This window comes from Oryx dammah, unplaced genomic scaffold, assembly GCF_014754425.2.
Source record: "Oryx dammah isolate SB20612 unplaced genomic scaffold, SCBI_Odam_1.1 HiC_scaffold_23, whole genome shotgun sequence".
Taxonomy (NCBI): domain Eukaryota; kingdom Metazoa; phylum Chordata; class Mammalia; order Artiodactyla; family Bovidae; genus Oryx; species Oryx dammah.
This window is the reverse complement of record NW_024070207.1, coordinates 4,285,101-4,297,513: the sequence shown is the minus strand read 5'-3', so window position 1 is coordinate 4,297,513 and position 12,413 is coordinate 4,285,101. Positions and strand designations below refer to the sequence as shown.

At 37.8% G+C, this 12,413-nt stretch overlaps 1 protein-coding gene across 6 annotated transcripts in view; it reads right to left on the bottom strand.

Annotated features, from left to right (window-relative positions):
- The window catches only part of DIAPH2 (diaphanous related formin 2), a 968,119-nt gene that overhangs the window by 333,488 nt on the left and 622,218 nt on the right, over positions 1-12,413 (bottom strand). The gene's annotated exons all lie outside the window — the stretch shown is intronic.

Genomic DNA, 12,413 nt, shown 5'->3' with positions numbered 1-12,413 from the left:
CATCTATTTCTGCTTTATTGACTATGCCAAAGCCTTTGACTGTGTGGATCACAATAAACTGTGGAAAATTCTGAGAGAGATGGGAATACCAGACCACCTGACCTGCCTCTTGAGAAATCTGTATGCAGGTCAGGAAGCAACAGTTAGAACTGGACATGGAACAACAGACTGGTTCCAAATAGGAAAAGGAGTACGTCAAGGCTGTATATTGTCACCCTGCTTATTTAACTTCCATGCAGAGAACATCATGAGAAACCTCGGGCTGGAAGATGCACAAGCTGGAATCAAGATTGCCAGGAGAAATATCAATAACCTCAGATATGCAGATGACACCACCATTATGGCAGAAAGTGAAGAGAGAGAGCCTCTTGATGAAAGTGAAAGAAAAAAGTTGGCTTAAAGCTCAACATTCAGAAAACGAAGATCATGGCACCTGGTCCCATCTCTTCATGGGAAATAGATGGGGAAACAGTGTCAGACTTTATGTATTTGGGCTCCAAAATCACTGCAGATGGCGACTGCAGACATGAAACTAAAAAAACACTTACTCCTTGTAAGGAATGTTATGTCCAACCTAGATAGCATATTAAAAAGCAGAGACATTACTTTGCCAACAAAGATCCATCTAGTCAAGGTTATGGTTTTTCCTGTGGTCATGTATGGATGTGAGAGTTGGACTGTGAAGAAAGCTGAGCACCGAAAAATTGATGCTTTTGAACTGTGGTGTTGGAGAAGACTCTTAAGAGTCCCTTGGACTGCAATAAGAGTCAACCAGTCCATTCTAAAGGAGATCAGCCCTGGGTGTTCTTTGGAAGGAATGATGCTAAAGCTGAAACTCCAGTACTTTGGCCACCTCATGTGAAGAGTTGACTCATTGGAAAAGCCTCTGATGCTGGGAGGGATTGGGGGCAGGAGGAGAAGGGGACGACAGAGGATGAGATGGTTGGATGCCATCACTGACTTCATGGATTTGAGTTTGGGTGAACTCCAGGACATCCTGGAATGTGAAGTCAACTGGGCCTTAGAAAGCATCACTACAAACAAAGCTAGTGGAGGTGATTAAATTCCAGTGGAGCTATTTCAAATCCTGAAAGATGATGCTGTGAAAGTGCTGCACTCAATATGCCAACAAATTTGGAAAATTCAGCAGTGGCCACAGGACTGGAAAAGGTCAGTTTTCATTCCAATCCTAAAGAAAGGCAATGCCAAAGAATGCTCAAACTACTGCACAACTGCAGTCATTTCACATGCTAGTGAAGTAATGCTCAAAATTCTCCAAGCCAGGCTTCAGCAATACATGAACCGTGAACTTCCAGATGTTCAAGCTGGTTTTAGAAAAGGCAGAGGAACCAGAGATCTGTACTTTCTAGGTAATCTTTAGTCTAATGGCTTTAAACACCATTTAAGTGCTGGTGGTTTCTAAATTTTTATGTCCAATTTGGGTCTTTCCCTATAGTTTGGTCTCAAATGTTCAAACATTCTAGGCTTTGCATCTCCAATTGTTTGCCTAACGGTGTCTCAAATTGAACCTGAAACCCACCTCTTGATTTACCACTGCCACAACCTTCCTTCTACCTCATCCAATCTCCCTCATCCCTGTAATGGTTATTCAATTCTTTTCAATCCTCAAATGGCTTTCCATCATACAATAAGGTCTTCACTACCTTTTTTCCTTCTGACTTTCACTCTCCCACACTACAAAGCAGCCAGCATGGTATTCTTGCTATTCCTTGTGTGGGGGAGAAAATTTTGTCATGCTCAAATATCTCTTTAGCAAGTGGATGGATTATTCTGAGCTGAGAGCAATCCAGGAAGACTCAGGAAGAGCCTTTGACCTTTCCCCTAACTGCCTTTAGAACATAGAGGATGTATTCCAGGCAGGGAGCTATCACTATAGATAACTAAAGTATGAACTAGCTATGTAGACAGGGAGGAACCTAGCGAAGTCTGTTGGTTAAAATTCCTCTGTGTCCAACCCTCTCTGCTTGGCCCAGCAAGCATTTGTTTACCACACACTGGCTTTTCCAATTCCATGTCAACTGACTTCCTTCCCTTTGAAGTTCTACACCACTGCCCCCCATATGATCTTTTGTCTTTAGCTGAAGATGGTATTTAAGGTGAGGGCCTTGGCCATTTTGGACAGTTACTCAGTTTCCTTGGGTTTCTCCCGTAGATACATGTTACCAGACTTTTGTTTGATTTTTCTCCTGTTAATCTATTATATCTCATGTTATTTTAATTCTTAGACCAGCCAGAAAAAACTAGAAGGGTAGAAGGAACTGCCCGACACTTACATGCTGTAAGCATGCTCATGCTCACACCTTAGAAACACTAGTCCCTTGTGCATGGAAAGTTCTCTCAGTTATTCACAAACTTCATCTCATTTGATTCAAATCTCTGTTTAAATGTCACTGCTTTATAAGGGTCCCTCCTTTGTTTAAATTAAAAAAAATCATTCTTAATTCTTTTGCCTATCTTTACTTTTCTCATCACATTGATGTCTGGTATTATATGACAAATTCATTTTTTGACTGTCTATTGCACTAGAATATATGTTCAAAGACTGATATATATATGTGTGTGTATATATATGTATTTTAAGTTTCTCATCACTGAAGAAAAGAGAGCTTGCTATACAGTAGGCATTTGATAGATATTCCCTGAATGAACACATGACTTTGTCATCAGTAAAAATGGTATAACATTATATTAAAATTATCAATACTGGTAAAATGAATCAGAGAGGAAATTAATTCAATATTTATACTTTTAATGTTTGAGTGGTACAAGGATGGATAGACTACATTAGATTAAGAATATAAGAAGGTTTTAGAGCTGAAAAACACATTCGAGATTACCTAATATAATTCCTTTGTACTTAAAATGTATTTAATTGCATAACTTTGAACTGAGTCATTTCATTTCCCTGATTTTCTGGGTTCAGGCTAATTTACTGAAAGCTGATACTTTTATTTCCTCTATAGAAAATGATTATTAAAACACTTTATTTTTAATAATATTAATATTTAAATGTCAAACAATGATTTACTAAGAGGAAAATAGGTAAAAGTCATAAATCTAAAGACTTTTAGATCAGCAGTAGAATTATTAACCTAAGCACATCTTAGCATTTTATGTTATGAAAAAGATAAAGAACAACATATAAATGAGGCAGGGAAAAACAGTGACGCAATATGCCCCATTTGTATGTGACAATGTACATTTGAGTTAATGAAGAAATCTTCAATTATCATATTAAAAATGTTAATCTCATTACTCTTGGTATTTCACACACACGTACACGCACACACATACGCCTACATATGCACCAACACAAGACTCAAAGCAAAAGAACTGCCATGTTTTTATGAACTTATCATTGAAAGATATGACCTTACAATCCAAACTAGATCTTTTGGTCATTAAAAAAACGTCATTTTAACACGTAACCTTCCTTCAGGCAGCAGAGTTTCTTCTGTAAGACTAACCCATGGCAGCTGCATTTCATTTTTATTTGAAAAGACTGATACAGTGTTTTTATGCCTCTCGATTAAGCTGTTTAAATGAAAAAAGTAAATGTTGAAAATGGAAACCATTGTAGGTAAGCTCTAGGTAAATGAGTAATGGGTAAATCTCTGGTGGTTTGAAAGTTTGGTTTGGATAAATACCTAAATCTATTAGAACCTCTTTAGCTAAAAAATTCTAGCTCCCACAAGGTTAGTAGAGCTTTAAGTTTTTCCACTGAATCTGACACAGCTTTTCAAAAATACCCACATTCAATCCCTAGCCAATAATAAAGGCAACTCTGGGAGGAAAAAGTTAAAAGTTCTTGAAATATAAAATGTCTTCAGTATTTGGTTCCATTTGAGAGATTTCTAACTCTCCAACTTTAAAACTCCACTAGAAGTATAAATCCAGCAAGACCATGGACAAGAAACTAGATGTATTAGAATTACTAAGGACCAAATCATCAAGGTACCAAACTGTCAAATATTTTTAACACCTGCAGATAAACAGGCAGAAGTAAAGGTTCATCTTTGACTCTTCCATGACTTCTTATCCATCCTTCACATCTCAGCTCAAGCATCACCTTCTCAGGAGAGCTCTCCCTAACTAGGTTGCTGACTGGTATAGCATTATAAATCTCTTTCATGTCACTTGCCATGGTTGCTTGAGGAGTTATTTAATGTATATCTCTTCCAGGACACTAAAACCTCCCTGAGGCTATGTCATGTCTTACTATTCCAAGTATCTAGGACAATGTCTGGAACAAAGCAAGAATCGCTAAATAAATATTTGTTGAATGAGTAAATCCTCGAAAACATCAACCAGGTGCAAGACAATATAACAGCTTTTGTTATGAAACATGTCAGGATAGACATGAAAAAAATAAAAGAAAATTATAAGATATAAAATAATAATATTATACAAATGTAAGCTTTTTATTGCTGTATTACGAATCCAAATTAGAGAGCAGTTAAATTGAATGTAAAAAATTCATCTGCCCCATTTGATAGACATGTACACAATCTTTCTAATACTGGAAACAATTCTGACTTTAGTCGTTACTTGGTCAATATTTGGCAAGTGGCAAGTATCACCTCATTTTAGCAAATATATGTGGCGATTGCAAACAGGGAGAGAAATATAACTAAACCAGTTCAGTTCAGTTCAGTTCAGTCACTCAGTCGTGTCCGACTCTTTGCGACCCCATGAATTGCAGCACGCCAGGCCTCCCTGTCCATCACCAACTCCTGGAGTTCACTCAGATTCACGTCCATCGAGTCCATGATGCCATCCAGCCATCTCATCCTCGGTCGTCCCCTTCTCCTCCTGCCCCCAATCCCTCCCAGCATCAGGTCTTTACAACCCACCAAATACTGTTTAACCTCTTCAGACCAGCATTCTTGATTTTTTGGAATTTGAGTTTTTACTCATTTTCCTACAACTAGGAATTACAACTAATTTTCACTACTCTGAGCCAAATGTGTATTTGATATTCTTTTGACACATTTTGGATCTTTACAGATTGAGTCTTTGTTGCTAACTTTGCTGGTATAACTCTCCATGAACCCTTCCCCAAGTTTTCAGTCAGAAGTGGTCTGAAGTCAGAAGTGGTCAAGATGATGGATGTGAACACTATACAGACTGGAAGTCTTTATGAATGTACTGGGATTAATTTTACAGAGCAATTTTTCCATTTTATATTGCATTTATCATACTCATATTATCTTATAATATGACTATATTGTTCATTTTGTTTATAAAAAATGTTCTGAAATAAAAGGTCTACATTTTAGTTATTTTTATATACCTCACAGACCTAATGCTTTGTTCACAAGGCACATTCAGGCATTAAAAGAATGATAATAAACATATGGGCAAAAGGGAGATACAATCTTTTGTATACAAAAGGGAGAGCAGAGGGCAAATTGTTTCTGTCAATTATGTACTGATATCTAAATATATAGGCAGATATGTTAAATAACCTAACATATATGCCCATCATATGGCCTCTCGATGCCTATAACCAATTATTTTCAACATGAAATATGAATTTAAGCTATTTAATTTTATAATACAGGATTCAGGACTCATTGAACAAAATAAAGTTTAGTAATAAAAAAAATCCTATTTGTAAATATAATAAGGCCTATAATGTTTAGTTGATCACTTCAAATCTTAAACTCTGACTCTCCTTCCATCCAACCCTAGAATATCTGCATACAGTCCACTATGGGAGAGTTCTTAGAGTGCAAATCATTTTCATATTTATCTAATCAGACACAACTAGTGAGGGGCTTTTTTTGCGGGGGTTGTTTCAATAGACATTACATGAATTTCAAAGTCAAAGAGAATTACATCTTGGGTGACCTATGAGAGGATGTAGCAAAATATTTTTAACTACTACCTCTGCAAAATATTCTAACATCCTTCAAATACAATGTCAGCAGAGAGCAAATCATGCATTCCGTCATTCACCAGACATGTATTGAGCCCTACTATGTGCCAGGCCCTGGGAGTGCAAAAGATGATCAACACAGAACCAACGCAGTAAACTCCCTACACACAGAGAGCTTCTGCTGCAGTCTTATCTCCTCCATGCGCCTGCTCCAAACCACCACCTTCCCTATCTGGTGACTTCTTAATACAGTTTAAACCAATGTTGTAAATAAGCAGGCCCTTATGGGGCCTTCCGGTTATAGACCAATGTCCTCTGCCTGCCTCTTGTTTATAGAACAGCTATAAGCTTCCCAGGCCTCCCGTGAGTCACAAAAGCCTGGCTCAAGAATTAATGATTCAAAGGATGTGACCATATAGCAACAAAAAGAGTGACTGGGCCAGGAAAACTGGTAAGAGTTTAAACAGTAAATCAGTCACATGGCAGTCCCAGAATCTTTAGTTTCTCCCTGGAATAGATAACAGTATCTGAGGCACATTTCCTGAGTTGTTTTACAGATCCTAAAAACCCTTACCAAATGGAAGAGGTTAACTACTTGATGACCATGAGCACTTAGCCCCCCAGACGTAGTAGGGCAGGAGGATTGCTATGTTAACCCCTGTGACACAGTCATGTTACCTCACCATCAACCAATCAGAGACTTGTGCATGAGTTAATCACATGCCCTGTGATCCCGGTCCCTCCCCTGGCCTTTAAAAATGCTTTCCTGAAGCCCATCGGGGAGTTCCAGTGTTGTGAGCATTACCTGCCCCAGACGCCTTGTCTAGTGCCCTGCAGTCAACGTTGAACTCTCCTTCACCACAACCCAGGGGCGGTCGATTGGCTTTTTGCATATGGGCAAGCAAATCCGAGTTTGGTTCAGAAACAGTGTCACCCAATTCCACCTTATAAAATACCATCCTTTGAATGCTTTATTTTTCATAGACATGCTCTTAACTAAATGTTAAGCTTCTTTAGAGCAAAGAATATTTTTTACTTCATTTTATGTTTCAGTCCCATGGTAATTAATAGTGCTAGGTTCTGGAGTAGCTGCTTAATGAATAGATGTTGATTGACTGATAAAAACATGGAAGGAAACTTATTTTTGAACCTAAAAAAAATTGTTGGTACATTTGGTTCTTAATTATCTGCATTGAGGGAGATAGTTAATGCAAAACAAAGAATAATATACAAGTCATTTCCATTGGGCTTTGGAATGTATTTCCATACTTAACTTTTCATTTGGGTCTATTGCTTGGCTTGAGAATACATTTCCAACAAAACAATAAAGCTGCCATGTGAATTTCCAACTGTGATCAAAGCTGGAATGCTCCCTCACTACAGGAAAAAGAGGAAGAAATATTGAAATGGCCTATTGGATTTTCAGCCTGCACTACACTCATTTACACTGAAATCAGCTTGGGCTGTTTGTTGCTATCTTCTACTACTTGTACCTCCCTGACTACATGCCTTTTTGAAAGCATTAAACATAGCTGCAGGTTACTTTATAGGTGTCCTAAGATTTAGAATGTTGCCTTTCATTGAGTATGCAAGTATCTTCAAGTTCCATTTGTTGCTTCTTTCTCTGTTATACCTAAGTGAAAAAGATAGTAAAAGTCACTCAGTTGTGTCTGACTCTTTGTGACCCCATGGACTGTAGCTTGCCAGGCTGCTCTGCTCATGGAATTTTCCAGGCAAGAATACTGCAGTGGATTGCCATTTCCTCCTCTAATGGATTTTCCCAACCCAGGGATCAAACCAGGGTCTCCTGCATTGCAGGCAGATTCTTTACCCTCTGAGCCACCACGGAAGCCCAAGTGAAAAAGACAGTATTTGTTTAATCCCAAACATCTGGATACTCCCAGAATAATGAAGTGAAAGCCTCCTGCTTCTTCCATAGGCACTTACTGCACGGATGTACTTTTCTGTTTCAGTCTTAACATACACACCCCCCACCCCACACACACAACTTAGATAAAATGAAGTTGGACAAATGTAGATCATAGTTGTTTACAAAGAATATTTTCCTTGGGGAAAATAAATTATTTCCCATTTGTGAGGTTTAGAGCAGAATGGTCATTAACACCTTGTATATAAGTTCTTCATTTTACAAAGCATGTTTAAAGTCATTACTATACCTAGTCCTAATAACAACGTGTGAGGTGGGCAAGGCAAGCATTATTCTTTCAGCTTTACAAATGGGGAAACAGTGTCTTTCCTAAGTTTACAAAGACCATGGCTAAAACTTAGGTCTATTGATACACATTCAAATGTCTTTTCATTCAAATAGGTTAATAAAAAATGCTTTGCATTTGTACAGCACATTAAAGTTCAAAAATACTTTTATATATATGGGATAAATAAAGTGGACAGAGAGTATTTCTCAAAAGTGTGCAAAATGAAACTGGCTCTCTTTAGGTTTGGAGTCAGGACCATAATATAGAAATCTGGAGATGAGTAATTGAGCAGAGTTGCTGTACACAAGTTTGATAATGCCCTAGCTGATATGAAAAATTCTTAACTAAATATTTTCTTTCGATAAAGAGGAGTTGGGACTTTTACCTCTTACAACCAATTTCAACTTGGCTCCAAAATCACTGCAGATGGTGACTGCAGCTATGAAATTAAAAGACGCTTACTCCTTGGAAGAAAAGTTATGAGCAACCTAGATAGCATATTCAACAGCAGAGGCATTACTTTGCCAACAAAGATCCGTCTAGTCAAGGCTATGGTTTTTCCAGTAGTCATGTATGGATGTGAGAATTGGACTGTGAAGAAGGCTGAGCACTGAAGAATTGATGCTTTTGAACTGTGGTGTTGGAGAAGACTCTTGAGAGTCCCTTGGACTGCAAGGAGATCCAACCAGTCCATTCTGAAGGAGATCAGGCCTGGGTGTTCTTTGGAAGGAATGATGGTAAAGCTGAAGCTCCAGTACTTTGGCCACCTCATGTGAAGTGCTGACTCATTGGAAAAGACTCTACTGCTGGGACGGATTGCAGGCAGGAGGAGAAGGGGACGACAGAGGATGAGATGGCTGGATGGCATCACTGACTCGATGGACATGAGTCTGAGTGAACTTCGGGAGATGGTGATGGACAGGGAGGCCTGGCGTGCTGCGATTCATGGGGTTGCAAACAGTCGGACATGACTGAGCGACTGAACTGAACTGAACTGAATTCATGACTATTCTTACTCAAACATCAACTGGTGACTAGGTAATATTCTGCTTCTCATTGATGAATTTGGGAAAGCTTTCCTATAGTTTCTTTATAATTTTTTCATTCCTTTTCAGTTCTCACCATTGGTGAGTGCCTTAGCTTTAAAGAAGTAGCTGGTATGTAATCCTCTCAAGTTGATTATACTTTTAAATACTTGTCTTATGTATGTGTCCGTGGATGGATGGATGGATGGATATGTGTATATCTATATATCCATCATCAAGATTTCAGCTGAAAAAGTTCAATGAGGTTTGTTTTGTATATCTTTCCATTTCTAACTTCAGTAATGACTTGGGACAAAAATAAGTAATTACCCTATTTCACCTTTGCAAAACAAAGGAGAATATTATTACATGTTTACTCACTTGCTTTCTTTTCCAGCATATTTTTTATTTCTACCTTATAAAGCTAATTCAATTCCCATATGTCAAAGTTTAAAACCAGAAGAAAAGATCAGGTGCTGTTCAATGAAAAGTTAAGTTTATTTGCTATAATATTCAAAAGTTACCTCAAAAAGATTCTAACTAGAAATAACTGAACAGACATCTAATACAGAAAAAGACACTAATATAATCTGTCTACATTATACAAATAGTACCTGATTGAGACATTGCTGCAAGAGTATATTAACTGACTCATACCAACGTCACCATCATTGCCTATAAACTGTGTGCATTCAACATACCATGCATGCCTTTCATAATTGAAAATAGTTTTAGTAATTTCAAATAAAAGCAAAAAGAAACAAATGATGGCTACAATATCCAATTTAAGCTCTTTTCCCAGATGAGTCTCTAGTGGGCTGAAAGGGTTTAAGCATCCTTTAACTAAGCAATACGTTCTTTTCTCACCATTAGCATTATGCACCAAATGTCTATCAATTCCCTAAACAAAGTTTGAAAAATGGAGCTCATGGTAATTTCAGGCTGCCATTCAAACAAGCAAGACATTTCAAATTAAAAATTTTTGAGCTGACGGATCTGAAAAACTATATGCTCCATTGAGACAGTTTCTTAGAATGTGATTTCTAAGAGCCAAAGAGATAATTCTTAATACCTGCATTTTAAATCAAAACCTATAGGAATAACAGTGAAACCATGTTATACCCCTTTTCCTTTTGTCAAACTGAAGTTATGCCAGGATAACAAGCTGTTTTCTACTTACTTGCTAGAATGTTATTTAACATTAGTCACTATTACAATGACTTCTAACATATTAAATAAACATTTACTAGGACAATTTTCTATAAAGAACTGTGCTAAGTTTGTTGTACTCAAAGATGAATAAGGAATTCCGTCTCAAAAGATTTTATAACCCAGTGTATAAAATACATACACACAAGCAGAGTATAGGCAAGTTAGTAACTACAATAATCAAAATATTAAAATGCTATGAGAACACAGGGGACAAGGAAATTAATTATGTTTGCTATGATTAAGGAAGACTTTGTGGAGGATATGGTATAAGTGAATAGTTAATTTTTAAATTAATTTGCAAACCTTACGAAAATATTTTTTTTCCTCTTAAGCAACACAAGAGATTCACAGTCAACAAATGTAAATTTCATCTCAGATTTATGAAGCTTTCTGACCTTAGAGGCAGCATGATACCATGGTTACAAGCACAAGGCTTGGAGTCTGAAGCTTGGAGTCTGAAAGAGCAAAACTTACTTGAATCCTGGCTTTCATTAAATGTCAGACTTGAAACATACATGATCTTGCACAGGTTTGAACCTTTGAACCTCTATTGCTTCAATCCTCACATATTTAAAATGGGGTTAATCATAGTACCTACCATATAGCAAAAAGCAAAGGAGAAAAGGAAAGATATGAGCATCTGAATGCAGAGTTCCAAAGAATAGCAAGGAGAGATAAGAAAGCCTTATTCAGTGATCAAAGCAAAGAAACAGAGGAAAATAACAGAATGGGAAAGACTAGAGATCTCTTCAAGAAAATTAGAGATACCAAGGGAACATTTCATGCAAAGATGGGCTCGATAAAGGACAGAAATGGTATGGACCTTACAGATGCAGAAGATATTAAGAAGAGGTGGCAAGAATACACAGAAGAACTATACAGAAAAGATCTTCATGACCCAGATGATCACAATGGTGTGATCACTCACCTAGAGCCAGACATCCTGGAATGTGATATTAAGTGGGCCTTAGAAAGCATCACTATGAACAAAGCTAGTGGAGGTGATAGAATTTCAGTGAAGCTATTTCAAATCCTGAAAGATGATGCTGTGAAACTGCTGCACTCAACATGCCAGCAAATTTGGAAAACTCAGCAGTGGCCACAGGAATGGAAAAAGTCAGTTTTCATTCCAATCCCAAAGAAAGGCAATGCCAAAGAATGCTCAAACTACCACACAATTGAACTCATCTCACATGCTAGTAAAGTAATACTCAAAATTCTGCAAGCCAGGCTTCAGCAATACGTGAACCATGAACTTCCAGATGTTCAAGCTGGTTTAGAAAAGGCAGAGGAACCAGAGATCAAATTGCCAACATCCACTGGATCATCAAAAAGCAACAGAGTTCCAGAAAAAAACATATATTTCTACTTTATTGACTATGCCAAAGCCTTTGACTGTGTGGATCACAATAAACTGTGGAAAATTCTGAAAGAGATGGGAATACCAGACCACCTGACCTGCCTCTTGAGAAATCTGTATGCAGGTCAGGAAGCAACAGTTAGAACTGGACATGGAACAACAGACTGGTTCCAAATAGGAAAAGGAGTATGTCAAGGCTGTATATTGTCACCTTGCTTATTTAACTTATATGCAGAGTACATCATGGGAAACGCTGGGCTGGATGAAGCACAAGCTGGAATCAAGGTTGCCAGGAGAAATATCAATAACCTCAGATATGCAGATGACACCACCCTTATGGCAGAAAGTGAAGAGGAACTAAAAAGTCTCTCGATGAAAGGCAAAGAGAATGAAAACACTGGCTTAAAGCTCAACATTCAGAAAATTAAGATCATGGCATCTGGTCCCATCAGTTCATCGGAAATAGATGGGGAAACAGTGGCGACAGTGTCAGATTTTATTTTTCTGGGCTCCAGAATCACTGCAGATGGTGACTGTAGCCATGAAATTAAAAGACGCTTACTCCTTGGAAGGAAAGTTATGTCCAACCTAGACAGTATATTCAAAAGCAGAGACACTATTTGGCCAACAAAGGTTCGTCTAGTCAAGGCTATGGTTTTTCCTGTGGTCACGTATGGATGTGAGAGTTGGACTGTGAA